General features: G+C 43.6%; 1 pseudogene across 1 annotated transcript; it reads right to left on the reverse strand.

Moving 5' to 3' along the window:
- Positions 1-1,362: 1,362 nt before the first annotated feature.
- Positions 1,363-13,156, reverse strand: LOC311141333 (neutrophil cytosol factor 2-like; annotated as a pseudogene). Its single transcript has 16 exons — positions 13,047-13,156; positions 12,230-12,410; positions 12,067-12,149; positions 11,705-11,813; positions 10,161-10,298; positions 9,758-9,865; positions 9,574-9,633; positions 9,072-9,109; positions 8,634-8,772; positions 5,930-6,001; positions 5,479-5,536; positions 5,140-5,279; positions 2,322-2,482; positions 1,972-2,077; positions 1,631-1,754; positions 1,363-1,507 (listed from the first exon to the last, which is right to left on the reverse strand). The product of its transcript is annotated as a neutrophil cytosol factor 2-like (transcript).
- Positions 13,157-27,593: the final 14,437 nt, after the last annotated feature.

Raw genomic sequence — 27,593 nt, forward strand, 5'->3', positions numbered from 1 at the left:
AATAGCTCAAGGATTGCAATGTTTACCTGGAGCTAACCCTGCAAATAGCACTACTGGGTGATCTGAAAAGTCATAGTCAATCGATTAATAATATAATAATACTTTTAGCAAAAATGTTTATTTTCAATTTGCTATCTGTAGAAACAATGAGAATAGAAAGGTTCAGAACTTTTGTAAAACATCACAGTACAGTTGAAAAAGATATGGCAAATAGAAATCCAATATGGATGGCGTTAAGAGATAGATGGGAGGTGTTGAATGGAGCTGAAGGATGGGACTAATAACAACAACTAATAACAACAAGATAACTAATGTAAAGCATACTGTGTCCATAATAAGTATATAGGTTATAGGTTGAGAGCTTTTGTGAAAGAGCACAGTTAGAAAAATATGGCATATAGAAGCAAACCAGGTGGACATCATGAAAATGATCGGAGGAAGTTTAGGAGTAAAAACAAACAAAATAGAATTATTGTAGAATTTGACTGTGTCCATAAAATGTATATTTTTGATGAACCTTTGATGAAAATTACAGGCCTCTCTCATCTTTTTAAGTGGGAGAACTTGCACAATTGGTGGCTGACTAAATACTTTTTTCCCCCACTGTATGTATGTATGTATGTATGTATGTATGTATGTATGTATGTATGTATGTATGTGTGTGTGTGTGTGTATGTATGTGTATATATATATATATATATATATATATATATAGGCGAGAGAAAAAAAACATATAGTGGATTGGAAGTGATGCAGACAATTACATTGATGGAAGTTACAATCTATCCGAAATATTAAAGCTGATCTACAAAAAAAAAAAAATGCTGTTAGTAATAATAGCCACCTCATATCGCTATCTGACAGATAGCTAGAGGCTAGAGCTGACCTGGCTGTGGTAGCTACTAGCTAGCGTAGCTAATTCATTCACCTCAGTCGAGAGGGGAGGGAATGAAACATTAGCTAACGGTACATGTCAGTTACAATACTAGCTCAGCACTGCGAATAAACACTAGTTCCGTTTTTTTCTGTTAAGTTAAACAGCAGTTACCTTGTCAGCTACTTCAGTCACCTAAAGAGTAGCCAGTTTGTGCTCTACTTGCTTTTACAACTCTGTGAAAGAGCGCAACACATACACACTGAACTATGCTCAACTCTCCCATGCTGGTCCAGCCAGCCTTCCAGAAGCTTTGCCTTCACACAGCCTGTCAGCCCGCTCTGTGGTATCCAAGCAGTCCTAAATCCAGCTGGCTGAACACTCCAAACAGCCTACCCCACCGCTCGGAGGCATGGTCCTAAAGCACACCGTTGCCTCTTTTTGTATCACATTGCAATGATAAAACTGGGGGGGACAAAAATGCAATTTCAGAATGTGGGGGGGACATGACCCCCCCGTCCCCAGTGAAAGTTGTATCCCTGGTTGTGGGGGTCTCTCCTTCCCGGTAGGCAAAACAGCTGGGGAAGATGCCAATGTAACCAGCACAGTGTCCCTCCAGCCACTCCTCGTTGACTGGTAGACAGACGGGGGAGAGGGAGGGGGGGGGGATATAGAGTCATTTGTCAAAACAGGAGGTTACATACTTACTGTGCACTTAAAAAGCACAAGACTTCATAATTTCTCATGCTCCATTACCTTCACTAAGAATGTCAATAGTGTCTCCCTCACTGAACTCCAAGTCCTCTGGGCCCTCTGCTGCATAGTCATACAGTGCCACCATCTGGTAGAGAATGGTACGGTTGGCCAGGGGGTCCTCAGTCTGACACAGAGAGATCAGAGGAACATACAGGTTAGCTTTTACTCAGAAATGAGCCACACATTTCATTGAGGCATTTCAGTTCAAAATGGGCCTGTGCTACATACAGTATATTGTACTATTGATGATTCCAGAGACATACACTATAGGTCTTTGTCCCAAATGGCACCCTATTCCCTATATACTGCACTACTTTTTGCCTGAGCCCTGTGGATCTTACCTGGCACCACAGTGTGGTTCTGCCTGCCTCTACCTCCGCCAGCAGGGCCCTGAGCCCCTCCTCCCCATCCAGAGGCTTCAGCGCCTGGGAGCCATGCTGCCTGTGTCTGGGGTGGAGAGAAGGAGTGGAAGAGGAGGAGAGGAGGAGGGAACAGGGGAGAGGGAATGGGAGAAAGGAAGAGAGGGGGAGAGAGTGGCGGAGAGGAAGAGAGAGAGGGGGATAGAGTGAGGAGGGGAGAAGGAGAAAGGGGATAAAGTGGACACGCATGAGGGTGAGTGGTGATATTTTTAGTGCGGTAGCAGCAATTAAAATTCAAGGTGACAGAAATGGGTTGGCAGGTCTGCAGTTACCTGAGGCGCAAGTGTGAGGCTGGCTGCCCCAATTTGTGTGCAATTCTCTCCTGTAGTTCATCGTACGGTGTGCCTAAAGGGACACTCAGAGCCACGGTGTATCTGTAATGCACCTTTACCACCACAGACCCAGCCTCTTCTCCCTGGGGTGAAATGGGATCCTGTGAGAAAACATGGCAATTCTCTCTTAGAAACAAACTTGGCATGGGAAGTATATGCACTTTCTACATGACTGCATGAAAAACAAAACATACAGTGAGGGAAAAAAGTATTTGATCCCCTGCTGATTTTGTACGTTTGCCCACTGACAAAGACATGATCAGTCTATCATTTTAATGGTAGGTTTATTTGAACAGTGAGGGACAGAATAACAACAAAAAAATCCAGAAAAACGCATGTCAAAAATGTTATAAATTGATTTGCATTTTAATGAGGGAAATAAGTATTTGACCCCTCTGCAAAACATGACTTAGTACTTGGTGGCAAATCCCTTGTTGGCAATCACAGATGTCAGACGTTTCTTGTAGTTTGCCACCAGGTTTGCACACATCTCAGGAGGGATTTTGTTCCACTCTTCTTTGCAGATCTTCTCCAAGTCATTAAGGTTTCGAGGCTGACGTTTGGCAACTCGAACCTTCAGCTCCCTCCACTGATTTTCTATGGAATTAAGGTCTGGAGACTGGCTAGGCTACTCCAGGACCTTAATGTGCTTCTTCTTGAGCCACTCCTTTGTTGCCTTGGCCGTGTGTTTTGGGTCATTGTCATGCTGGAATACCCATCCACGACCCATTTTCAATGCCCTGGCTGAGGGAAGGAGGTTCTCACCCAAGATTTGACTGTACATGGCCCCGTCCATCGTCCCTTTGATGCGGTGAAGTTGTCCTGTCCCCTTAGCAGAAAAACACCGCCAAAGCATAATGTTTCCACCTCCATGTTTGACGGTGGTGATGGCGTTCTTGGGGTCATAGGCAGCATTCCTCCTCCTCCAAACACGGCGAGTTGAGTTGATGACAAAGAGCTCAATTTTGGTCTCATCTGACCACAACACTTTCATCCAGTTCTCCTCCAAATCATTCAGATGTTCATTGGCAAACATCAGACGGCCCTGTATATGTGCTTTCTTGAGCAGGGGGACCTTGCGGGGGGCTGATTTCAGTCCTTCACGGCGCAGTGTGTTACCAATTGTTTTCTTGGTGACTATGGTCCCAGCTGCCTTGAGATCATTGACTAGATCCTCCCGTGTAGTTCTGGGCTTATTCCTCACCGTTCTCATGATCGTTGCAACTCCACGAGGTGAGATCTTGCATGGAGCCCCAGGCCGAGGGAGATTGACAGTTCTTTTGTGTTTCTGCCATTTGCGAATAATCGCACCAACTGTTGTCACCTTCTCACCAAGCTGCTTGGCGATGGTCTTGTAGCCCATTCCAGCCTTGTGTAGGTCTGCAATCTTGTCCCTGACATCCTTGGAGAGCTCTTTGGTCTTGGCCATGGTGGAGAGTTTGGAATCTGATTGATTGATTGCTTCTGTGGACAGGTGTCTTTTATACAGGTAACAAGCTGAGATTAGGAGCACTCCCTTTAAGAGTGTGCTCCTAATCTCAGCTCGTTACCTGTATAAAAGACACCTGGGAGCCAGAAATCTTTCTGATTGAGAGGGGGTCAAATACTTATTTCCCTCATTAAAATGCAAATCAATTTATAACATTTTTGACATGCGTTTTTCTGGATTTTTTTGTTGTTATTCTGTCTCTCACTGTTCAAATAAACCTACCATTAAAATGATAAACTGATCATTTCTTTGTTAGTGGGCAAATGTACAAAATTAGCAGGGGATCAAATACTTTTTTCCCTCACTGTATTTCTACAAAAAGCTCTTTCTACGTGATTGTTTAGGAAACAAACATGAGTGAATGATCATAAGGAAACTTTCAGAAAATTGTTCTCTCCTGACAGAAAATTGTATAACTGGATTGGCTACATTGCATGGACAGAAACACTCTCACTGAAACCTATCTTTTCCATAGCCAGTCAGTCAGGCATCTTATGGGAAAGTATAACAGCCGTCACACGAGAAGTCCATTACATTTTGGCACAGGCATCAGGGAGATTTTAAGAGGTAATTTCTTCTTATGAAAAAATTCAGGTCACTGACATGCTGAGGCACAAAATCTGAAAACTGACTACATCTCCCTCCCCTAGGCTTTCTATTGACTTAATCAGGGCACATCATCAGCATTCTACTCGTTATACCACTTTATGAGTCATACAATTATTTATTTATTTATCCACAACTCCATCAGTATACCATACAGTATGTAAACCCAGCTGGAAGGAAGTACAGTATAACATATTTTGTGGGTGTCAACTGATTACTCCAGTACCCCTGCCCATTGAATAAGGTACTGGCACTGACCTGTATATACTTGCATTCTCATGCTCTTTAACTCACATTGAGTTCTTGTGCGTTTATTTTTATTCTATTTCTATAATTATCTATATTATTATTATTATCACTGCATTGTTGGGAAATAGCTTTCAAGGTAAGAATTTCCCTGTACTGTTTTACACCTCTTGTATCCTGTGCACATGGCAAATAAACGTTGAAACCTTGATCCTTCTTTGAATCACGCTGATACACATTCTAGTTTCCCTGTGAGATACGTACTTATACCACAGTACACCTTGAGGACAGATTGACCTGCTATCTTTAGAGGAATAAATTACATCTTCATTTTACCTTTAAATGTATTATTTCCGCTGGTGATTAACAGTTACAAACTCAGAGACAAACACTGATTAAGTCAGGCCCTTTACTCACCAGTTCAGTGGGGCTGTCTACTGTGGATGTGTACTTCGGTAGCGGGGTGGAGGTGTTTGGTGGGTGGGTGGCATAGGATGGTAGTGATGCCTCTCTAACTGGGCTCTCTGCAGATGAATTACAGTACAACATTAAAAAGGCTGAACACTCAGTGAAGAGGTTTTCATGACTACTTAAAATTATCACATTTATACCGGTAGTACTGTACATGGTCATGCCAGAATAACGACTGATATCATTAAATAAACAACAAAAGGTGCTTTAGTTTAGATGAATGCTGGCCTGGCTCCATCCCCTTGTCCTGTCCTCTGCCAGAGGGGTTAAATGAGGTGAGTCTACCCTGTGGGCGAGTGGGCGGCCTGAGGTCCGGTGGGAGGGGGATCCCACTGGGAATACTCTGTGGAGGGCACATCAGAACAGGGTAGTCAAGGTAACAGATCTCTCTCTGTGCTTTCCATTACAGCAGTTAACTATCCAGAGAGGCTGGGCTAATGATTGCTAGTCCTTTTATGACACCTCTCTCCCTCATTGTTAAAATCCAAGGGAATTCAACAAGCCTGTCTGTCCTCTACATCTAGAAGCGTTAAGCAGGTGCAACTTTGGTACAATGTGATACAGTGAAGATAAAGCTCTGTTCAGCAAATGAAAATTGAGAGATTAAAGAGCCCAGATAAAAAACTGTAAATGAAGCTGCCCCTAAATGTAATGGCACATTTAGTTCAGCTCTATAACATACATTGTCTTAGTAAAACATTAAATGGGCTGAAATAATAGAAACAAAAAGTCTTACTTTATTATTTTTTCTGCCTTTGGACTTCTTGACATCCACTGGGTCTAGCAGTGTCATGGGGACAAGTCCTTTCTAAAGGACGAAAGAGATGAAAGATGAGTGGTAATGAAATATTGAAAGGCATAGATGCACAATCATACAGAAAGAAGACAGGCCACAATAAAAGGAGTAGGTGCACTGGCGTAGTGGAAACCCCCGCAGTCCCCGTTATATAATTTGTTAGTTATTTTTTATTAAACAATTTTGACAGTAACCTTTCTTTTTAATTTCCACATGTAGCAAGTGAAGCGTTTGTGTTGTCCAGTCTACATGGTAGTAGGTGAGGCAGACAGACAATATACACTGCTCAAAAAAATGGGAAACACTTTTTTTTTTTAAAGGGAACACTTAAACAACACATCCTAGATCTGAATGAATTAAATAATTTTATTAAATACTTTTTTCTTTACATAGTTGAATGTGCTGACAACAAAATCACACAACAATTATCAATGGAAATCAAATTTATCAACCCATGGAGGTCTGGATTTGGAGTCACCCTCAAAATTAAAGTGGAAAACCACACTACAGGCTGATCCAACTTTGATGTAATGTCCTTAAAACAAGTCAAAATTAGGCTCAGTAGTGTGTGTGGCCTCCACGTGCCTGTATGACCTCCCTACAACGCCTGGGCATGCTCCTGATGAGGTGGCGGATGGTCTCCTGAGGGATCTCCTCCCAGACCTGGACTAAAGCATCCGCCAACTCCTGGACAGTCTGTGGTGCAACGTGGCGTTGGTGGATGGAGCGAGACATGATGTCCCAGATGTGCTCAATTGGATTCAGGTCTGGGGAACGGGCGGGCCAGTCCATAGCATCAATGCCTTCCTCTTGCAGGAACTGCTGACACACTCCAGCCACATGAGGTCTAGCATTGTCTTGCATTAGGAGGAACCCAGGGCCAACCGCACCAGCATATGGTCTCACAAGGGGTCTGAGGATCTCATCTCGGTACCTAATGGCAGTCAGGCTACCTCTGGCAAGCACATGGAGGGCTGTGCGGCCCCCCAAAGAAATGCCACCCCACACCATGACTGACCCACCGCCAAACCGGTCATGCTGGAGGATGTTGCAGGCAGCAGAACATTCTCCACGGCGTCTCCAGACTCTGTCACGTCTGTCACATGTGCTCAGTGTGAACCTGCTTTCATCTGTGAAGAGCACAGGGCGCCAGTGGCGATCTTGGTGTTCTCTGGCAAATGCCAAACGTCCTGCACGGTGTAGGGCTGTAAGCACAACCCCCACCTGTGGATGTCGGGCCCTCATACCACCCTCATGGAGACTGTTTCTGACCGTTTGAGCTGACACATGCACATTTGTGGCTTGCTGGAGGTCATTTTGCAGGGCTCTGGCAGTGCTCCTCCTTGCACAAAGGCGGAGGTAGCGGTCCTGCTGCTGGGTTGTTGCCCTCCTACGGCCTCCTCCACGTCTCCTGATGTACTGGCCTGTCTCCTGGTAGCGCCTCCATGCTCTGGACACTACGCTGACAGACACAGCAAACCTTCTTGCCACAGCTCGCATTGATGTGCCATCCTGGATGAGCTGCACTACCTGAGCCACTTGTGTGGGTTGTAGACTCCGTCTCATGCTACCACTAGAGTGAAAGCACCGCCAGCATTCAAAAGTGACCAAAACATCAGCCAGGAAGCATAGGAACTGAGAAGTGGTCTGTGGTCACCACCTGCAGAACCACTTCTTTATTGGGGGTGTCTTGCTAATTGCCTATAATTTCCACCTGTTGTCTATTCCATTTGCACAACAGCATGTGAAATGTATTGTCAATCAGTGTTGCTTCCTAAGTGGACAGTTTGATTTCACAGAAGTGTGATTGACTTGGAGTTACATTGTGTTGTTTAAGTGTTCCCTTTATTTTTTTGAGCAGTGTAGTTGTCATGCATCCAATTAGCCTATTTCTCGGCAGCGGCCTCCTCAGCCTCCTCACCTAATTGGCTATCAAGTATCCAGAAAGTTAGGTGAATCAGGTCGGACTCGGATGGTGAGTGAGTGCGTTGTTCAAGATGGATAAACAAAAGGCAAGAAAGACCAAGTGGTGCACAAAAACGCTGTAAAAAAAGCTTTATCTGATCAAGCTCGTGCCAAATTACCAAAGATAACAATCAGCAAAGCTACCACCTCATCCTCGAATGACGAAACACCATCGCAGGTGGAAGCTAGTAGGCCTACTTATGCAGCAGCTAGCACTAGCAGCCTCCCAGTCCCGACAGAGACCTCACTGCCCTGGCCCGGCAATGACAGTGGCCTTGCTCCTCCTCTTCTTCCTCCCCTCAAGAATAGTGACAGTTCCTCTAGTGAGAGTCCCTCCTACTCTCCCAGAAAACCAAGCTGATGACTGCCAGAGACCCAGCGGCGCTCATGAGAGCGAACCCCATTCTGTGAACACTGGTAAGCCTACGAGTGATGGGATGGATAGCCCCGACAGCGTGGAGTCTGAGTTCGAATGTGTAATATGAATAGACTTCCAGCTAAATACTGTATATAGCTATAGATAGGCTAGTAGGCTATCGATTGCCAGACAGCTCTTGTGGGCAGCAGAGTCTCGTGTGGAATATGGAAGTATTGCATTGTTCTTATGTGCTTTGTAGTTCAAGCATCATTGTTAGCTTCAACTATGGAGTAGCGGCCACTAGTTAAAGGTGTCTTTCACCTGTCCATCGTGTATGACCGTGGCCAGTCCATCTCTTTCCACATCACTGAAGAGAAACACCATGGCTCCCCCTGGCACCGTCAGCTGACCAGGGCCCTGTGATATGTAGGGGGTACGCAGACGCATGTAGCGAGAATCCCTATGGGGAGGCAAATACACCATTAGAAGTAAAGGGTAAACATGCACACTACCATGCTTTTCTCACTTGTGGTGCAGGGAGTGAAAAACCCTAAATAAACACACACAATTTTACTTTTGGACATGTATTATCTAGAAAAGACACCATGTCACTCAACCCACCATATTAACAATGAACATCTTCTTTGGATTTAATTATCAGCTCTGAGCTTTTCCTATGATGTCCCTAACCATTTTTCTGCTCCAATGACATTCATTTTGGGAACATAATTAGATGTCAGTGTGAATAATGTAACTTACTCCACTCTATCCACCTTGGGCTCGTAGTATCCAGGTTTCTGTTCGGAGGACAGAGTCACAGTCAGAGGGAGAGACAGAAGGCATGGGCTTTGGACTGTCCCCCAAATGGTACCCTATTCCATTTTTAGTGCACTGCTTTGGGTAGGCAACTAGATTCAGCCGTGGGAGGATTTTTGTCGGAGCGAATGGTCGGGGAGGGGGGGGCAGAAATTTGTACACTGCAAATTGACCACAAAAAAGCCCAAAGATTTCATACCTTGATTACATTGAGACACGTACAGTATGTCTCATATTTTATTTGTGGGAATGCTTGGGAAAATATTTCCTAAAATAAAGTAATTTTCTGCTGAATTACTGGTAATTTTACAGTCATTTTTTCTAAAATATTATGGGGGTAAAAAAAAAAAAACACCTGTTGCCCACCGCTGAAATAGGGTGTAATTTGGGATGCACACATGGTTCTGTGTAATTGCAATGCTATTCTAACAGTGCTGAGTCTTACCTGAATCCTGAGAGGTTCAAATCCACCAAAGTCATCATTGGGAATCATAGAGGAGATGACCTGAAAGCACAGGAAAGGCCAATCTGTGATTAAATCTGATTCAATTGACACACACACACAGATCCAGACACACACAGACACCCACCCACACACAGAGACAGAGAGTGGTGTGGTGTTACTGTACCTTTGGTTTGCCCAGGAAGTCTCTCTGTCCCAGCTGTTCTACGTTCTGTTTCCTGGGGCGGAACACCTCCCCCTCTGGCACCAGGAGGACAGGGAGCACCTCTCCCCTCTGGGGATGGACACACACGCACGCGCACACACACACACAAAGAGAGAGTGAGAGTGAGAGTGAGAGTAAGAGTAAGAGTGAGAGTGAGAGTGAGAGTGAGAGTGAGAGAGAGATAGATATGTAGCCATGTAGGACAGGACACCACACACCTCCATGCCAATGTCAAAGTGTTATGTGGGGATATAGCCAGGAGTTTTTCCTGGCCATGTGACTTGATCAGTGAGAAACAACCTCTGGCCCTATGTGGGGAGATTCCGATGTCTTAAGTGAATAATATTTCTGATAGTGTACTTACAGAGATAATGTCTAAAGCCACTTCCATGTTCCCTCCTCGCCCCCCTCTTCCTTTCTCCTGGGAGGCTGAGATCAGGATGTCCCGGGCTTTGTCCAACTGGTCCAGTCTAGAGTGGACAGCTGCTGCGTTATACAAGACCTGGACAACCATAGAGAAACTGTCACAACTGGCACCTTATATAGTTCACCCAATTCTCTATTTAGTGCATTACTTTTAACCAGAGCCCTATGTGTACTGGTCAAAAGAAGAGCAGTATAGAAGGAAAAGGGTGCCATAATAACACTCTCCATATGCTCACACAGACAAGTAATACTCAACAACAGGCCACGAGAGAGCCTGGCTAAATTATGCTGCAATTGAAAACTTTTGTGACCCCTCATCTCTGAACAGAAAGATATAGATTTGTCTGAGTCCTACAGCCAATACGTAATTCAACTTGAATCAATAAAGGTCTCACAAATGTGGTTAATAAATCAAAAGCAATAACCACATTTGTTCTAGCTGATAGATTTGGGGAAATAAATTCCTATGTCCAGAATGCCTTCGCCTGACAGACAGACACGTAGTCGGTAGTCCAGACTGAGACAAACACAGGTAGGAATGTGTAATATGTCTTATCTTCATTATGAGAGGTATTTAATATTGCATAACCTCAGACGGTAGGAATGTGTAATATATCTTATCTTCATTATGAGAGGTATTTAATATTGCGTAACCTCAGAAAAGTTTCCCGTTTCTTTCAATGAGGCTTTGTCAAAGATCCCTACCAGGTGGTGTATCTGGCGTCTGAATGGAAGTGTTGACATAATGGAACTGGGGATATTCTCAGTCATGCATTTGGCGGTGTGCAACCTATTTCCAATATAGTGCACTTATTTTGACAAGAGCCCTACTATAACAAGTCCCATGACCAAAATGTGTGACTTTTAAAGAGAATAGGGTGGCATTTGGGATGCAAACTTAATTCAAATATCTGGACAATTATATCTGACACTATACATTTGGATTGTCATAGATATATTTTGAATCTTGTTTAATCGTACTGTACTCCACTACTGGTACATGGTGCACACCTATAAGGTAAAAAGTCCACCTACACAGAGATCCTATTCAATTAGAGTTCTAATACTGTATGTAATTCCATGTACACCTATAAGACTGTGGTATAAGTCTACACCTATAAGGTACAAGTCCACCTATAGGATCACAGTGTTAGTATGATACAAGTCCACTGTAGCTCAATTGGTAGAGCATGGCGCTTGTAACGCCAGGGTAGTGGGTTCGATCCCCGGGACCACCCATACGTAAAAATGTATGCGCACATGACTGTAAGTCGCTTTGGATAAAAGCGTCTGCTAAATGGCATATTATTATTATCACGGTGTTAGTATGATACAAGGCCACCTATAGGACCATGGTGTTAGTATGATACAAGTCTACCTATAGGACCATGGTGTTAGTATGATACAAGTCTACCTATAGGACCATGGTGATAGTATGATACAAGTGTACACCTCTAAGAGAATGGTGTAAGTCTGTTGTACCTGCCAACTGTAGAGCTTGTAGCATAGCCCCAGCTGTTTGTAATCAATGACCATGTTGCCTCTCATGTGTTTCTGAGCCGAGATACAGTCATTCAGAGCCTCCTCCAGCCTGCACACATACCCACACCCACGCACGCACGCACGCATGCACGCACAACACACAGCAGCAAGGAGATGTCAGATATAATGGCTGTCGGCTAAATGTCTCTTGTAATCCAAATAATGAATAAACAGTTATTTGCCTTCATAGGTTAACCAATACCGTACAATAAACCGTAAAGATTCAACCTGTTCTTTACTTTAATAAAAGAGAACATTAGTAGACAGAAGAGGAACCATAATGTTGTACAGTGATCTCTTACCTGCTAGCCAGCATGAATGCTCCAGCTCTTTGGAAAAAGCCAACTGCAAGTCGCTCATCCTTTGCTATTGTCTGGTCTAGAGCCTTGACAACACAGGGTGACAGATAAATATGACACACGCACACACTCCAGATAATGATAAATCACTCTCCTCCAGACTGACCTGGATGGCAGGCTCCAGCTGCCCCAGGGCAAGGTAAGCAGAGGCAGTCAGAAACAGAGTCCGGGAGGTAGGTTCTGTGATCTGGTTGAGTTTAGACAGGGCTCCCTGCCAGTCTCTGGCATCCACTGCCTTCACCGCCTCATCCCACAACCGCAAAAACTCTTTGTACAACATCCTCCTCCTGTGATAGGAAGTTTAATATAAAGAAAAAGTTAAGACAAGTGGGAAGCAGAATAATTGTATACACTGCAATTTTAAAGAAACAATCTGGTAAATTTTGGTACATCAATTTTTGCACTTTTAAATTATTGATATAGAGCCATTGTAGTTTATATTGCCTCTGTTGTTTTTCAAAACCCAGTGTCAAGGTTGAGTGTAGATGTGGTGTGGAATCAAGCGCAGGACACACAGAGGCTTCGTACTAACGTCTTTAGTGAAGACAACAAAAGAACAAGCCAACACGGCTAAATACAAGGAGCAGCCTCGGCCGAAACCGTGACACCCAGATAGCCTATTTAACCAATAACCTCGACAAGACTGAGTGCAATAAAGAAAATAACTAAATTACTCTGGGAATTTAAGAAATGTTATTTTCAACATTTCATGTAGGCCTACAATGTAATAACTGGACTCACTGGTGTGGTAGCCTTTATGAAGGGGGGGAAATAACACAACACATCATTTTAAAAAGAGCATCCCAGTCTTTCATATGTAATAATCAACCACATGCAAGCTAGAAGGACTTCCTTAAATATATCTTGCATTTAAATATGTATTTAAATCATTGTTAAATATATACTAAAACATTTTTACTTACAGGTTTTCCCTCCAACACTTAAAACATAAACAAGAAGAGAATCCTATCGTCAGTTATAGGTTCCTGGTAAGGTATTCCACCTGAGCACAAGTCTCCCTCAGGATTGCAACAGGTAGTGAAGGCTCCATGCTTTGGGAACAGCAGTGAGTGAGTCACAACCCTGCTCTACAAGGAAGTCAGTAGCATGCCCCGGGGTAGGGAGGGGAGCAAGCAAACAGGGCAGGGAACCTGGGCTGTTTCTCATATGGCACCCTATTCTTGACCAGCATCCATAGGGCAAAAGTCAAAAGTAGTGCACTATATAGAGAATAGGGTGCCATTTGGGACATACCAAATGACAAAGTTTCACTGATTCACAAAGGGCGAGACTACAGTTGCAGGTCATGGCTGATTCACACACTTTTTTATAACACACTCATTATGAAACTAGGATGCATTCATTTACATTCTGGTCATTCAAATTGACCTTTGAAACTTGGACTTTAAATGGATGTTCAAGAAGAGGAAGAAGGAAGGAAAATATAGTTGCCATAAAGTTTTTACCTGTCTACAAGATCTGCTTTCCAATTGAATGATAGTTGGCTTACCTCCTTTACAAGCTATGTTGTTGTGATAAACAACAGGTTCTGCTCCATAGCTTCTCTAGAAATTAAATGAAACATATGGTTAAATAAACTATGCATTTGTTAATAAATACATATCCCTGAGGAATCATATTATTAATTAATCATAGACAAATTGTCAACATAAGGCCAAAGTTATTGCTGGACAATTGGCCAATAGTGTCCTCTAGTGGCAATTTCTGAAAGTGAAAGTGATACAAGTAATACAAAGCACTCATACAATACCTACTGCATTCAGAACTGTCTGGCAGGACGGCACAGTATCCCTTCTATGGTTGACCCCCACAATGTAGCCTCAGAATCACAGGCAATAGCTTCACATGCCATGCTTCTAGTCTAGAAGAGACTACCGGACATTCAAAATGTTAAACCACATACTCTATGGCAGGGGTACTCAAATACTGTTTGAGAAGGTCTGGTGACACATTTCCTAGGTGGCAAAGGTCCGGACGGATATGTCATTTGTCAGTTTAGTAACAAACCCCCACCTCACAACCCATGCGACCCCAAACTGTTCACACCCTTCTTGTCCTGTTTTCCCCGCTTTCATCACTCAAAATGGCCAGTATAGGAGCATCATGGCAAAAACGGACAGACTGCATGGCCAAACATTCAGGTTGCTGAATAGCCACCACTAGTCATCTACCTGTTCCCCTCCTGCCCCACAGACTTCCTGAACATTATCAGATCTTCAACCAAAACCTAATATTAGATAAAGTGAACCTGTTTACAAATAACAACAAAAATTGACACTTATTTTAATCAATTAACAACGTTATGCAACACCCAATTCCCCTGTGTGAAAAAGTAATTGCCACCTTACACTCAATGACTGTTTGTGCCACCTTTAGCTGCAATGATCGCAACCAAGCGCTTCCTGTAGTTGTTGATCAGTCTCTCACGTCGCTGTGGAGGAATTTTGGCCACACAATACCCCATAATGGCAAAGCAAAAACAGGTTTTTATAAATGTTTGCAAATGTATAAAACTGAAATATCACATTTCCATAAGTATTCAGACCCTTTACTCAGTACTTTGTTGAAGCACATTTGGCAGTGATTACAACGTAGAGTCTTCTTGGGTATGACACTACAAGCTTGGAACACCTGTATTTGGGGAGTTTCTCCTATTCTTCTCTGCAGATCCGCTCAAGCTCTGTCAGGTTAGATGGGGAGCGTCGCTGCACAGCTACTTTCAGGTCTCTCCAGAGCTGTTTGATCGGGTTCAAGTCCGGGCTCTGGCCCGGCCACTCAAGGATATTCAGAGACTTGTCCCGAAGCCACTCCTGTGTTGTCTTGGCTGTGTGCTTAGGGTCGTTGTCCTGTTGGAAGATGAACCTTCGCCCCAGTCTGAGGTCCTGAGCACTCTAGAGCAGGTTTTCATCAAGGATCTTGCTGTACTTTTCATCTTTCCCTTGATCCTGACTAGTCTCCCAGTCCCTGCCGCTGAAAAATATCCCCACAGCATGATGCTGCCACCACCATGCTTCACCGTAGGGATGGTGCCAGGTTTCCTCCAAACGTGACGCTTGGCATTCAGGCAACGAATTCAATCTTGGTTTCATCAGACCAGAGAATCTTGTTTCTCATGGTCTGAGAGTCCGTTAGGTGCCTTTTGGCAAACTCCAAGCGGGCTGTCATGTGCCTTTTACTGAGGAGTGGCTTCCGTCTGGCAACTCTACCATAAAGGCCTGATTGGTGGAATGCTGCAGAGATGGTTGTCCTTCAGGAAGGTTCTCCCATCTCCACAGACGAACTCTGGAGCTCTGTCAGAGTGACCATCGGGTTCTTGGTCACCTCCCTGACCAAGGCCCTTCTCTCCTTATTGCTCAGTTTGGCTCGGAGGCCAGCTCTAGGAAGAGTCTTTGTGGTTCCAAACTTCTTCCATTGTGTTCTTGGGGACCTTCAATGCTGCAGACATTTTTTGGTACCCATCCCCAGATCTGTGCCTCGACACAGTCCTGTCTCGGAGCTCTATAGGCAATTGCTTCGACCTCATGGCTTGGTTTTTGCTCTGACATGCACTGTCAGCTGTGAGACCTTACATAGACAGGTGTGTGCCTTTCCAAATCATGTTCAATCAACTGAATTTACCACTGGTGTACTCCAATCAAGTTGTAGAAACATCTCAAGGATGATAAATGGAAACAGGATGCACCTGAGCTCAATTTCGAGTTTCATAGCATACCTTATATAAATAAGGTATTTCAGTTTTTTTTGCAAACATTTCTCAAAAAAACTTTTCGCTTTGTCATTATGGGGTATTGTGTGTAGATTGATGAGGGACAATTTTATTTAATCATTTTTAGAATAAGGCTGTAACAAAATGTGGGAAGAGTCAAGGGGTCTGAATACTTTCCGAATGCACTGATATATATATCCAGTATATGCCGTCTTGTGATTTTGTTCCATTCTATTATTTTACTTAGTATTATTACTATTATTATTACTATTATAAGAGGAATTGATGATGCTGACGGGAGAGGTTGTGTTTTCTCTAGCAGGAGGTAAGCTTGGCTTCTTATATGGTGTTGAGTAAAGCTTAAACCATGTATTTAGATTGTAGGTAGGTATTGTAGTTAGGTATTATAGGTAGTTTACTCAGGTAGTTATTGTAGGTTATTGTAGGTAATTATTGTAGGTAAGGACTGTATTCGGCGGACCCCGGCGAAGCACGAGGCTAGCTTACCCACTACTTGGACCAACAAAGCTAGCTAGCTAGCGGGTAGCTACCGGTAACTTTTAGCAACTGTGGTTAGCTGTTTCCAATGTTATTTCACGCTTAAGAGTACCTGTAATTGAGCCAGCTAGCTGCCACCTTCAGCTGTTTTTCTAACCTCATTATCATTAACGTTAGGTGGTTGGTAGCTGCTGTACTTAATTTCGGCTACTGATTGCAGTCTGCCAGTTTGGCTTTATACATAGCTTGGGCTTTGTCGAGTAAGGCTTAAACTATGTATTTAGATTGTAGTTAGGTACTATAGGTAGGCATCGTGGGCTGTATATTATTAAGTAGTATAGGTAGGCATCGTGGGCTGTTGTGGGTAGCTGTTGTGTAGTTATTGTAGGTTACTTTTGTATTCGGCGGTGCCGGGTGTAGCACGAAGCTAGCTAGCTAACTCACCTCCTGGATTAGCTGGCGAGTTGCTATTAGCAACGGTTGCAACTAAAAACAATATCCTTTTAGCCAGCTACATTCGTTCGCAGCGATGCCGTTTTTCAAACAAAGTCAACACAGTAGCCATTGCTAGCCAGCCAACACTACCAGCTGGCTGTACTGTGGTAGCTAAATACAATATCTTTGTGCTAGCTACCCAACGTTTAATCATTGCTGCGTTATGAAAGGTAAGCTTGGCTTCTTATATGGTGTTGAGTTAAGCTTAAACCATGTATTTAGATTGTAGGTAGGTATTGTAGTTTGGTATTATAGGTAGCTTACTCAGGTAGTTATTGAAGGTTATTGTAGGTAATTATTGTAGGTAAGGACTGTATTCGGCGGACCCCGGCGAAGCACGAGGCTAGCTTACCCACTACTTGGACCAACAAAGCTAGCTAGCTAGCTAGCGGGTAGCTACTGGTAACTTTTTGCAACTGTGGTTAATTGTTTCCAATGTTATTTCATGCTTAAGAGTACCTGTGATTGAGCCAGCTAGCTGCTACCATTCAGCTGTTTTTCTAACCTCATCCGAGGCATTAACGTTAGGTGGTTGGTAGCTGCTGTACTTAATTACAGCTACTGATAACAGTCTGCTGTAGTTTACAACAATTCTAATTTCTAAAGTGGAAGTTGGGAGAGTTTTACTCGGGTGGTTCAGTGAAACAATTATAGTTTCTGAGGTGGAAGTTGGGAGAGTTATATATATATTTTTTTTTTGGTGAGGGAGGCCTGCTCTCTCCTTTCCCTGATGTTTAGTTCATTTCATTCCGATCTCCTCTGCATTATTGTAGCCATCTGCTGCAGCCTGTCAACTATGCCTCTGCCTATACCTGTTCTCTCCTCTCCGCACAGGCTACACAAACGCCTCACACCGCGTGGCTGCTGCCTCTCTAACCTGGTGGTCCCTGCACGCACCACACACCTGGAGTTCCAGGTCTCAGGCAGCCTCTGGAACTGCCGTTCTGCCGCCAACAAGGCTGACTTCATCCCAGCCTATGCTACCCTCCAGTCCCTCGACTTCCTGGCGCTGACGGAAACATGGATTACCACTGAAAACACTGCTACTCCTACTGCTCTCTCCTCGTCTGACCATGTGTTCTCGCATACCCCGAGAGCATCTGGTCAGAGGGGTGGTGGCACAGGAATCCTCATCTCTCCCAAGTGGTCATTCTCAATTTTTCCCCTAACCCATCTGTCTATCTCCTCATTTGAATTCCACACTGTCACAGTCACTAGCCCATTTAAGCTTAATATCCTTGTCATCTATCGCCCTCCAGGTTCCCTTGGAGAGTTCATCAATGAGCTTGACGCCTTGATAAGTTCCTTTCCTGAGGATGGCTCACCCTTCACAGTTTTGGGGGATTTCAACCTCCCCACGTCTACATTTGACTCATTTCTCTCTGCCTCCTTCTTTCCACTCCTCTCCTCTTTTGACCTCACCCTCTCACCATCCCCCCCCACTCACAAGGCAGGCAATACGCTTGACTTCATCTTTACTAGATGTTGCTCTTCTACTAATCTCACTGCAACTCCCCTCCATGTCTCCGACCACTACTTTGTATCCTTTTCTCTCTCGCTCTCCTCCAACACTACTCACTCTGCCCCTACACAGATGGTAACGCGCCGCCGCAACCTTCGCTCTCTCTCTCCCACTACTCTCTCCTCTTCCATCCTATCATCTCTTCCCTCTGCTCAATCCTTCTCCCTCCAATCTCCTGATTCTGCCTCCTCAACCCTCCTCTCCTCCCTTTCTGCATCCTTTGACTACCTGTGTCCCCTATCCTCCCGGCCGGCTCGGTCCTCCCCTCCAGCTCTGTGGCTTGATGACTCATTGCGAGCTCACAGAACAGAGCTCCGGGCAGCTGAGCGGAAATGGAAGAAAACTAAACTCCCTGCCGACCTGGCATCTTTTCACTCCCTCCTCTCTACATTTTCTTCATCTGTTTCTGCTGCTAAGGCCACTTTCTACCACTCTAAATTCCAAGCATCTGCCTCTAACCCTAGGAAAGCTCTTTGCCACATTCTCCTCACTGCTGCCAAGGCAGCTCCTCTTCCTGGGAGGCAGTTCTACAATTTTAAAAACATTACAATACATTCATAACAGATTTCACAACACACTAAGTGTGTGCCCTCAGGCCCCTACTCCACTACCACATACAGTGGGGAGAACAAGTATTTGATATACTGCCGATTTTGCAGGTTTTCCTACTTACAAAGCATGTAGAGGTCTGTAATTTTTATCATAGGTACACTTCAACTGTGAGAGACAAAAATCCAGAAAATCACATTGTGTGATTTTTTTATAATTAATTTGCATTTTATTGCATGACATAAGTATTTGATCACCTACCAACCAGTAAGAATTCCGTCTCTCACAGACCTGTTAGTTTTTCTTTAAGAAGACCTCCTGTTCTCCACTCATTGCCTGTATTAACTGCACCTGTTTGAACTCGTTACCTGTATAAAAGACACCTGTCCACACACTCAATCAAACAGACTCCAACCTCTCCACAATGGCCAAGACCAGAGAGCTGTGTAAGGACATCAGAGATAAAATTGTAGACCTGCACAAGGCTGGGATGGGCTACAGGACAATAGGCAAGCAGCTTGGTGAGAAGGCAACAACTGTTGGCGCAATTATTAGAAAATGGAAGAAGTTCAAGATGACGGTCATTCACCCTCGGTCTGGGGCTCCATGCAAGATCTCATCTCGTGGGGCATCAATGATCATGAGGAAGGTGAGGGATCAGCCCAGAACTACACGGCAGGACCTGGTCAATGACCTGAAGAGAGCTGGGACACAGTCTCAAAGAAAACCATTAGTAACACACTACGCCGTCATGGATTAAAATCCTGCAGCGCACGCAAGGTCCCCCTGCTCAAGCCAGCACATGTCCAGGCCCGTCGGAAGTTTGCCAATGACCATCTGGATGATCCAGAGGTGGAATGGGAGAAGGTCATGTGATCTGATGAGACAAAAATATAGCTTTTTGGTCTAAACTCCACTCGCCATTTTTGGAGGAAGAAGAAGGATGAGTACAACCCCAAGAACACCATCCCAACTGTGAAGCATGGAGGTCGAAACATCATTCTTTGGGGATGCTTTTCTGCAAAGGGGACAGGACGACTGCACCGTATTGAGGGGAGGATGGAAGGGGTCATGTATCGCGAGATCTTGGCCAACAACCTCCTTCCCTCAGTAAGAGCATTGAAGATGGGTCGTGGCTAGGTCTTCCAGCATGACAATGACTCGAAACACACAGCCAGAGCAACTAATTGTAATTGCAAACAAAGGTTTCTGTACCAAATATTAAGTTCTGCTTTTCTGATGTATCAAATACTTATGTCATGCAATAAAAAGCAAATTAATTACTTAAAAATCATACAATGTGATTTTCTGGATTTTTGTTTTAGATTCCGTCTCTCACTGTTGAAGTGTACATATGATAAAAATTACAGACCTCTACATGCTTTGTAAGTAGGAAAACCTGCAAAATCGGCAGCGTATCAAATACTTGTTCTCCCCACTGTATCTACAACACAAAAGTAATGTGTACGTGTGTGTATAGTGCGTATGTTATCATGTGTGTATATGCATATGTCTGCGCCTATGTTTGTGTTGCTTCACAGTCCCCGCTGTTCCATAAAGTGTATTTCTATCTGTTTAAAAAAAATCTGATGTGGAAAAGAGTTCCATGTAGTCATGGCTCTATGTAGTACTGTGCGCCTCCCATAGTCTGTCTGGACTTGGGGACTGTGAAGAGACCTCTGGTGCCATGTCTTGTGGGGTATGCATAGGTGTCTGAGCTGTGTACAAGTCGTTTAAACAGACAGCTCGGTGCTTTCAATATGTCAATACCTCTCACAAATACAAGTAGTGATGAAGTCAATCTCTCCTCCACTTTGAGCCAGGAGAGATTGACATGCATATTATTAAATGTTTGCTCACTGTGTACATCCAAGAGCCAGCCGTGCTGCCCGGTTCTGAGCCAATTGCAAATTTCCTAAGTCCCTCTTTATGGCACCTGACCACAAAACTGATCTATAGTCCAGGTGCAACAAAACTAGAGCCTGTAGGACCTGCCTTGTTGATAGTGCTATTAAGAATGTAGAGCAACGCTTTATTATGGACAGACTTCTATCCATCTTAGCTAATGTTGTATCAATATGTTTGGACCATGACAGTTTACAATAAAGGGTTACTCCAAGCAGTTTAGTCACCTCAACTTGCTCAATTTCCACATTATTTATTACAAGATTTAGTTGAGGTTTAGGGTTTAGTGAATAATTTGTCCCAAATACAATGCTTTTAGTTTTAGAAATATTTAGGACTAACTTATTCCTTGCCACCCATTCTGAAACTAACTGCAGCTCTTTGTTAAGTGTTGCAGTCATTTCAGTCGCTGTCGTAGCTGATGTGTATAGTGTTGAGTCATCTGCATACGTAGACACACTGGCTTTACTCAAAGCCAGTGGCATGTATTTAGTAAAGATTGAAAAATGAAAGGGGCATAGACAGCTGCCCTGGGGAATTCCTGATTCTACCTGGATTATGTTGTAGAGGCTTCCATTAAAGAACACCCTCTATGTTAGACAGGCTACTCTTTATCCACAATATAGCAGGGGGTGTAAAGCCATAACACATACGTTTTTTCAGCAACAGACTATGATAGATAATGTCAAAAGCCGCACTGAAGTCTAACAAAACAGCCCCCACAATCTTTTGATCATCAATTTCTCTCAGCCAATCATCTGTAATTTGTGTAAGTGCTGTGCTTGTTGAATGTCCTTCCCTATAAGCGTGCTGAAAGTCTGTTTTCAATTTGTTTACTGTAAAATAGCATTGTATCTGGTCAAACACAACTTTTTCCAAAACTGGGTAACAGGCTGATTGGTTGACTATTTCAACCAGTAAAGGGGGCTTTACTATTCTTAGGTAGCGGAATCACTTTTGCTTCCCTCCAGGCCTGAGGGCACACACTTTCTAGTAGGCTTATATTGAAAATATGGCAAATAGGAGTGGCGTTATCGTCCCCTATTATCCTCAGTAATTTTCCATCCAAGTTGTCAGACCCATGTGGCTTGTCATTGTTGATAGACAATTATTTCACCTCTTCCACACTCACTTTACGGAATTCAAAATTACAATTCTTGTCTTTCATAATTTAGTCAGCTATACTTGTGTAGTGTAGTTTAGTGATGTGTAGTGTCAGCTTTTGTTGCTGGCATGTCAAATCATTAAAGTAGTTGGCAATATTAGTCAGTTTTGTGATGAATTCACATTAAGATGACCCGGAGTGACAGCTGAATTGTGTGAAACTAGATCAGATAGTCAGTGAGGACTTGCTCAGAGTAACAGTTGGTCGCAATGTGCTCCATAGCCCTCCCCTTGGCCCTAACCCATTGATGTCTGAGGATCCGAAGGCTTTGGAAAGGTATAAGCAGTGTAGTGGTGGAGCGTACACCTTACAGATCTGGGTCAGGTCCACATACTGGTTAGGACCAAGGGCATAGTGGTAGGGAGCAAATTGGGACCAGCTGCAAGACAAGAGTTGGATATACAGAGAGGAGTAAGTACATGAGCAGATAATCACCAGACAAATACCAAGTCACTGTGTTAATACTTAAATCAACAGACAACAGAAGAGTTGTGTACATGTCAGTGCTGCACACAACATCCTGAGATCACACAGCAGCAGTGCTTAAAGTGGTTTAATAGCAAAAATGGCAGTCTGTTTTAGCATTAGACAACCTGCAGCATAGTCTGGGCAGACTAATGCTAGAACAGAATGGCATCCCGGCAAGTAGTTTGTTTCACATCTATAACAACACAAAAGCTTGTCGGTATGAAATGCAATGAGCACCTATGATTTTCTCTCTCAGGTCAATAATATCTCAGGGAGTTGAAAGAAAATGTACTCCCCATTTCACGTAAACAAAGCACAGGATTAAAAAAGAAATGAAATGCTCTTAATGTAATAATGATTTGAATGACAGTAGCCCCGAGGGCGAGGCTAGTCGGTTTAACAGAATGAGGGAGTATATTGCATCGGTTGTTGATACCAGACAGTACTGTATGAACACCCAGTGAACAATCCCAAATGCCAAAATGACTCACACACACCAAGACGACCCCCTAAGCACTGATCAAAGGTCAATCATTAAAGAATGGCGCCGGAGGGGATGGTTGCCGTTTAACGGGCTCCTAACCAATTGTGCTATTTTGTGTGTTTTTTCACATTGTTTGTAACTTACTTTGTACATAATGTTGATGTTACCGTCTCTTATGACCGAAAAGAGCTTCTGGATATCAGAACAGCGATTACTCACCTCGATTTAGACAAATAATTTTTCTTTAATGAGTCTGACGCAAAGGATATAATATAGGCCCAAATCCCCGTCATTTGCATGAAGAAAAAAAGGAAATAAAGGGGGCGGAGATCAGGGTGCCTTGTGAGAATTTGTCGGCGAGTGAGTAACCCGCCTCTACCATCCATTCTATTGGCCAACGTGCAATTACTGGAGAATAAACTTGATGAGCTCCGTTCGAGACTATCCTACCAACGGGACATCAAAAACTGTAATATCTTGTGTTTCACAGAGTCGTGGCTGAACGAAGACATGGATAAAATACAGTTGGCTGGATTTTCCGTGCATTGGCAGGACAGAACAGCTATGTCCGGTAAGACGAGGGGTGGGGGTGTGTGTCTATTTGTCAATAACAGCTGGTGTGCAATGTCCAATATTAAGGTAGTCTCGAGGTATTGCTAGCCTGAGTTGTTTTTTACTTACAGGTTCTCCCTCCAACACTTAAAACATAAACAAGAAGAAAATCCTATGGTCAGTTATAGGTTCCTGGTAAGGTATTCCACCTGAGCACAAGTCTCCCTCAGGATTGCAACAGGTAGTGAAGGCTCCATGCTTTGGGAACAGCAGTGAGTGAGTCACAACCCTGCTCTACAAGGAAGTCAGTAGCATGCCCCGGGGTAGGGAGGGGAGCAAGCAAACAGGGCAGGGAACCTGGGCTGTTTCTCATATGGAACCCTATTCTAGACCAGGATCCATAGGGCAAAAGTCAAAAGTAGTGCACTATATAGAGAATAGGGTGCCATTTGGGACATACCAAATGACAAAGTTTCACTGATTCACAAAGGGCGAGACTACAGTTGCAGGTCATGGCTGATTCACACACTTTTTTATAACACACTCATTATGAAACTAGGATGCATTTATTTACATTCTGGTCATTCAAATTGACCTTTGAAACTTGGACTTTAAATGGATGTACAAGAAGAGGAAGAAGGAAGGAAAATATAGTTGCCATAAAGTTTTTACCTGTCTACAAGATCTGCTTTCCTTGAGCACTCACCTTTCCAATTGAATGATAGTTGGCTTACCTCCTTTACAAGCTATGTTGTTGTGATAAACAACAGGTTCTGCTCCATAGCTTCTCTAGAAATTAAATGAAACATATGGTTAAATAAACTATGCATTTGTTAATAAATACATATCCCTGAGGAATCATATTATTAATTAATCATAGACAAATTGTCAACATAAGGCCAAAGTTATTGCTGGACAATTGGCCAATAGTGTCATCTAGTGGCAATTTCTGAAAGTGAAAGTGATACAAGTAATACAAAGCACTCATACAATACCTACTGCATTCAGAACTGTCTGGCAGGACGGCACAGTATCCCTTCTATGGTTGACCCCCACAATGTAGCCTCAGAATCACAGGCAATAGCTTCACATGCCATGCTTCTAGTCTAGAAGAGACTACCGGACATTCAAAATGTTAAACCACATACTCTATGGCAGGGGTACTCAAATACTGTTTGAGAAGGTCTGGTGACACATTTCCTAGGTGGCAAAGGTCCGGACGGATATGTCATTTGTCAGTTTAGTAACAAACCCCCACCTCACAACCCATGCGACCCCAAACTGTTCACACCCTTCTTGTCCTGTTTTCCCCGCTTTCATCACTCAAAATGGCCAGTATAGGAGCATCATGGCAAAAACGGACAGACTGCATGGCCAAACATTCAGGTTGCTGAATAGCCACCACTAGTCATCTACCTGTTCCCCTCCTGCCCCACAGACTTCCTGAACATTATCAGATCTTCAACCAAAACCTAATATTAGATAAAGTGAACCTGTTTACAAATAACAACAAAAATTGACACTTATTTTAATCAATTAACAACGTTATGCAACACCCAATTCCCCTGTGTGAAAAAGTAATTGCCACCTTACACTCAATGACTGTTTGTGCCACCTTTAGCTGCAATGATCGCAACCAAGCGCTTCCTGTAGTTGTTGATCAGTCTCTCACGTCGCTGTGGAGGAATTCTGGCCACACAATACCCCATAATGGCAAAGCAAAAACAGGTTTTTATAAATGTTTGCAAATGTATAAAACTGAAATATCACATTTCCATAAGTATTCAGACCCTTTACTCAGTACTTTGTTGAAGCACATTTGGCAGTGATTACAACGTCTTCTTGGGTATGACACTACAAGCTTGGAACACCTGTATTTGGGGAGTTTCTCCTATTCTTCTCTGCAGATCCGCTCAAGCTCTGTCAGGTTAGCTGGGGAGCGTCGCTGCACAGCTACTTTCAGGTCTCTCCAGAGCTGTTTGATCGGGTTCAAGTCCGGGCTCTGGCCCGGCCACTCAGGGATATTCAGAGACTTGTCCCGAAGCCACTCCTGTGTTGTCTTGGCTGTGTGCTTAGGGTCGTTGTCCTGTTGGAAGATGAACCTTCGCCCCAGTCTGAGGTCCTGAGCACTCTGGAGCAGGTTTTCATCAAGGATCTTGCTGTACTTTTCATCTTTCCCTTGATCCTGACTAGTCTCCCAGTCCCTGCCGCTGAAAAATATCCCCACAGCATGATGCTGCCACCACCATGCTTCACCGTAGGGATGGTGCCAGGTTTCCTCCAAACGCGACGCTTGGCATTCAGGCAACGAATTCAATCTTGGTTTCATCAGACCAGAGAATCTTGTTTCTCATGGTCTGAGAGTCCGTTAGGTGCCTTTTGGCAAACTCCAAGCGGGCTGTCATGTGCCTATTAATGAGGAGTGGCTTCCGTCTGGCAACTCTACCATAAAGGCCTGATTGGTGGAATGCTGCAGAGATGGTTGTCCTTCAGGAAGGTTCTCCCATCTCCACAGACGAACTCTGGAGCTCTGTCAGAGTGACCATCGGGTTCTTGGTCACCTCCCTGACCAAGGCCCTTCTCTCCTTATTGCTCAGTTTGGCTCGGAGGCCACTGTGTTCTTGGGGACCTTCAATGCTGCAGACATTTTTTGGTACCCATCCCCAGATCTGTGCCTCGACACAGTCCTGTCTCGGAGCTCTATAGGCAATTGCTTCGACCTCATGGCTTGGTTTTTGCTCTGACATGCACTGTCAGCTGTGAGACCTCATATAGACAGGTGTGTGCCTTTCCAAATCATGTTCAATCAACTGAATTTACCACAGGTGGACTCCAATCAAGTTGTAGAAACATCTCAAGGATGATAAATGGAAACAGGATGCACCTGAGCTCAATTTCGAGTTTCATAGCATACCTTATATAAATAAGGTATTTCCGTTTTTTTTGCAAACATTTCTCAAAAAAACTTTTCGCTTTGTCATTATGGGGTATTGTGTGTAGATTGATGAGGGACAATTTTATTTAATCTTTTTTAGAATAAGGCTGTAACAAAATGTGGGAAGAGTCAAGGGGTCTGAATACTTTCCGAATGCACTGATATATATATCCAGTATATGCCGTCTTGTGATTTTGTTCCATTCTATTATTTTACTTAGTATTATTACCATTATTATTCTTTCACTCACTTCTCTTTGACCTGCACTGTTGAAGCTCGGAGCATAAGAATTTCACTGTACCCTGCAATTACATCTGCAACCCTTTGCATGTGACTAATAAACTCTGAGTTGTATTTGTATTTATTATGTTCCCCATTAGCTGCTGCCAAGGCAGCTCCTCTTCCTGGGAGGCAGTTCTACAATTTTAAAAACATTACAATACATTCACAACAGATTTCACAACACACTAAGTGTGTGCCCTCAGGCCCCTACTCCACTACCACATACAGTGGGGAGAACAAGTATTTGATATACTGCCGATTTTGCAGGTTTTCCTACTTACAAAGCATGTAGAGGTCTGTAATTTTTATCATAGGTACACTTCAACTGTGAGAGACAAAAATCCAGAAAATCACATTGTATGATTTTTTAATAATTAATTTGCATTTTATTGCATGACATAAGTATTTGATCACCTACCAACCAGTAAGAATTCCGTCTCTCACAGACCTGTTAGTTTTTCTTTAAGAAGCCCTCCTGTTCTCCACTCATTGCCTGTATTAACTGCACCTGTTTGAACTCGTTACCTGTATAAAAGACACCTGTCCACACACTCAATCAAACAGACTCCAACCTCTCCACAATGACCAAGACCAGAGAGCTGTGTAAGGACATCAGAGATAAAATTGTAGACCTGCACAAGGCTGGGATGGGCTACAGGACAATAGGCAAGCAGCTTGGTGAGAAGGCAACAACTGTTGGCGCAATTATTAGAAAATGGAAGAAGTTCAAGATGACGGTCATTCACCCTCGGTCTGGGGCTCCATGCAAGATCTCATCTCGTGGGGCATCAATGATCATGAGGAAGGTGAGGGATCAGCCCAGAACTACACGGCAGGACCTGGTCAATGACCTGAAGAGAGCTGGGACCACAGTCTCAAAGAAAACCA

Source organism: Coregonus lavaretus (genome assembly GCF_964263955.1).
Source record: "Coregonus lavaretus genome assembly, chromosome: 14".
NCBI classification, from domain to species: domain Eukaryota; kingdom Metazoa; phylum Chordata; class Actinopteri; order Salmoniformes; family Salmonidae; genus Coregonus; species Coregonus lavaretus.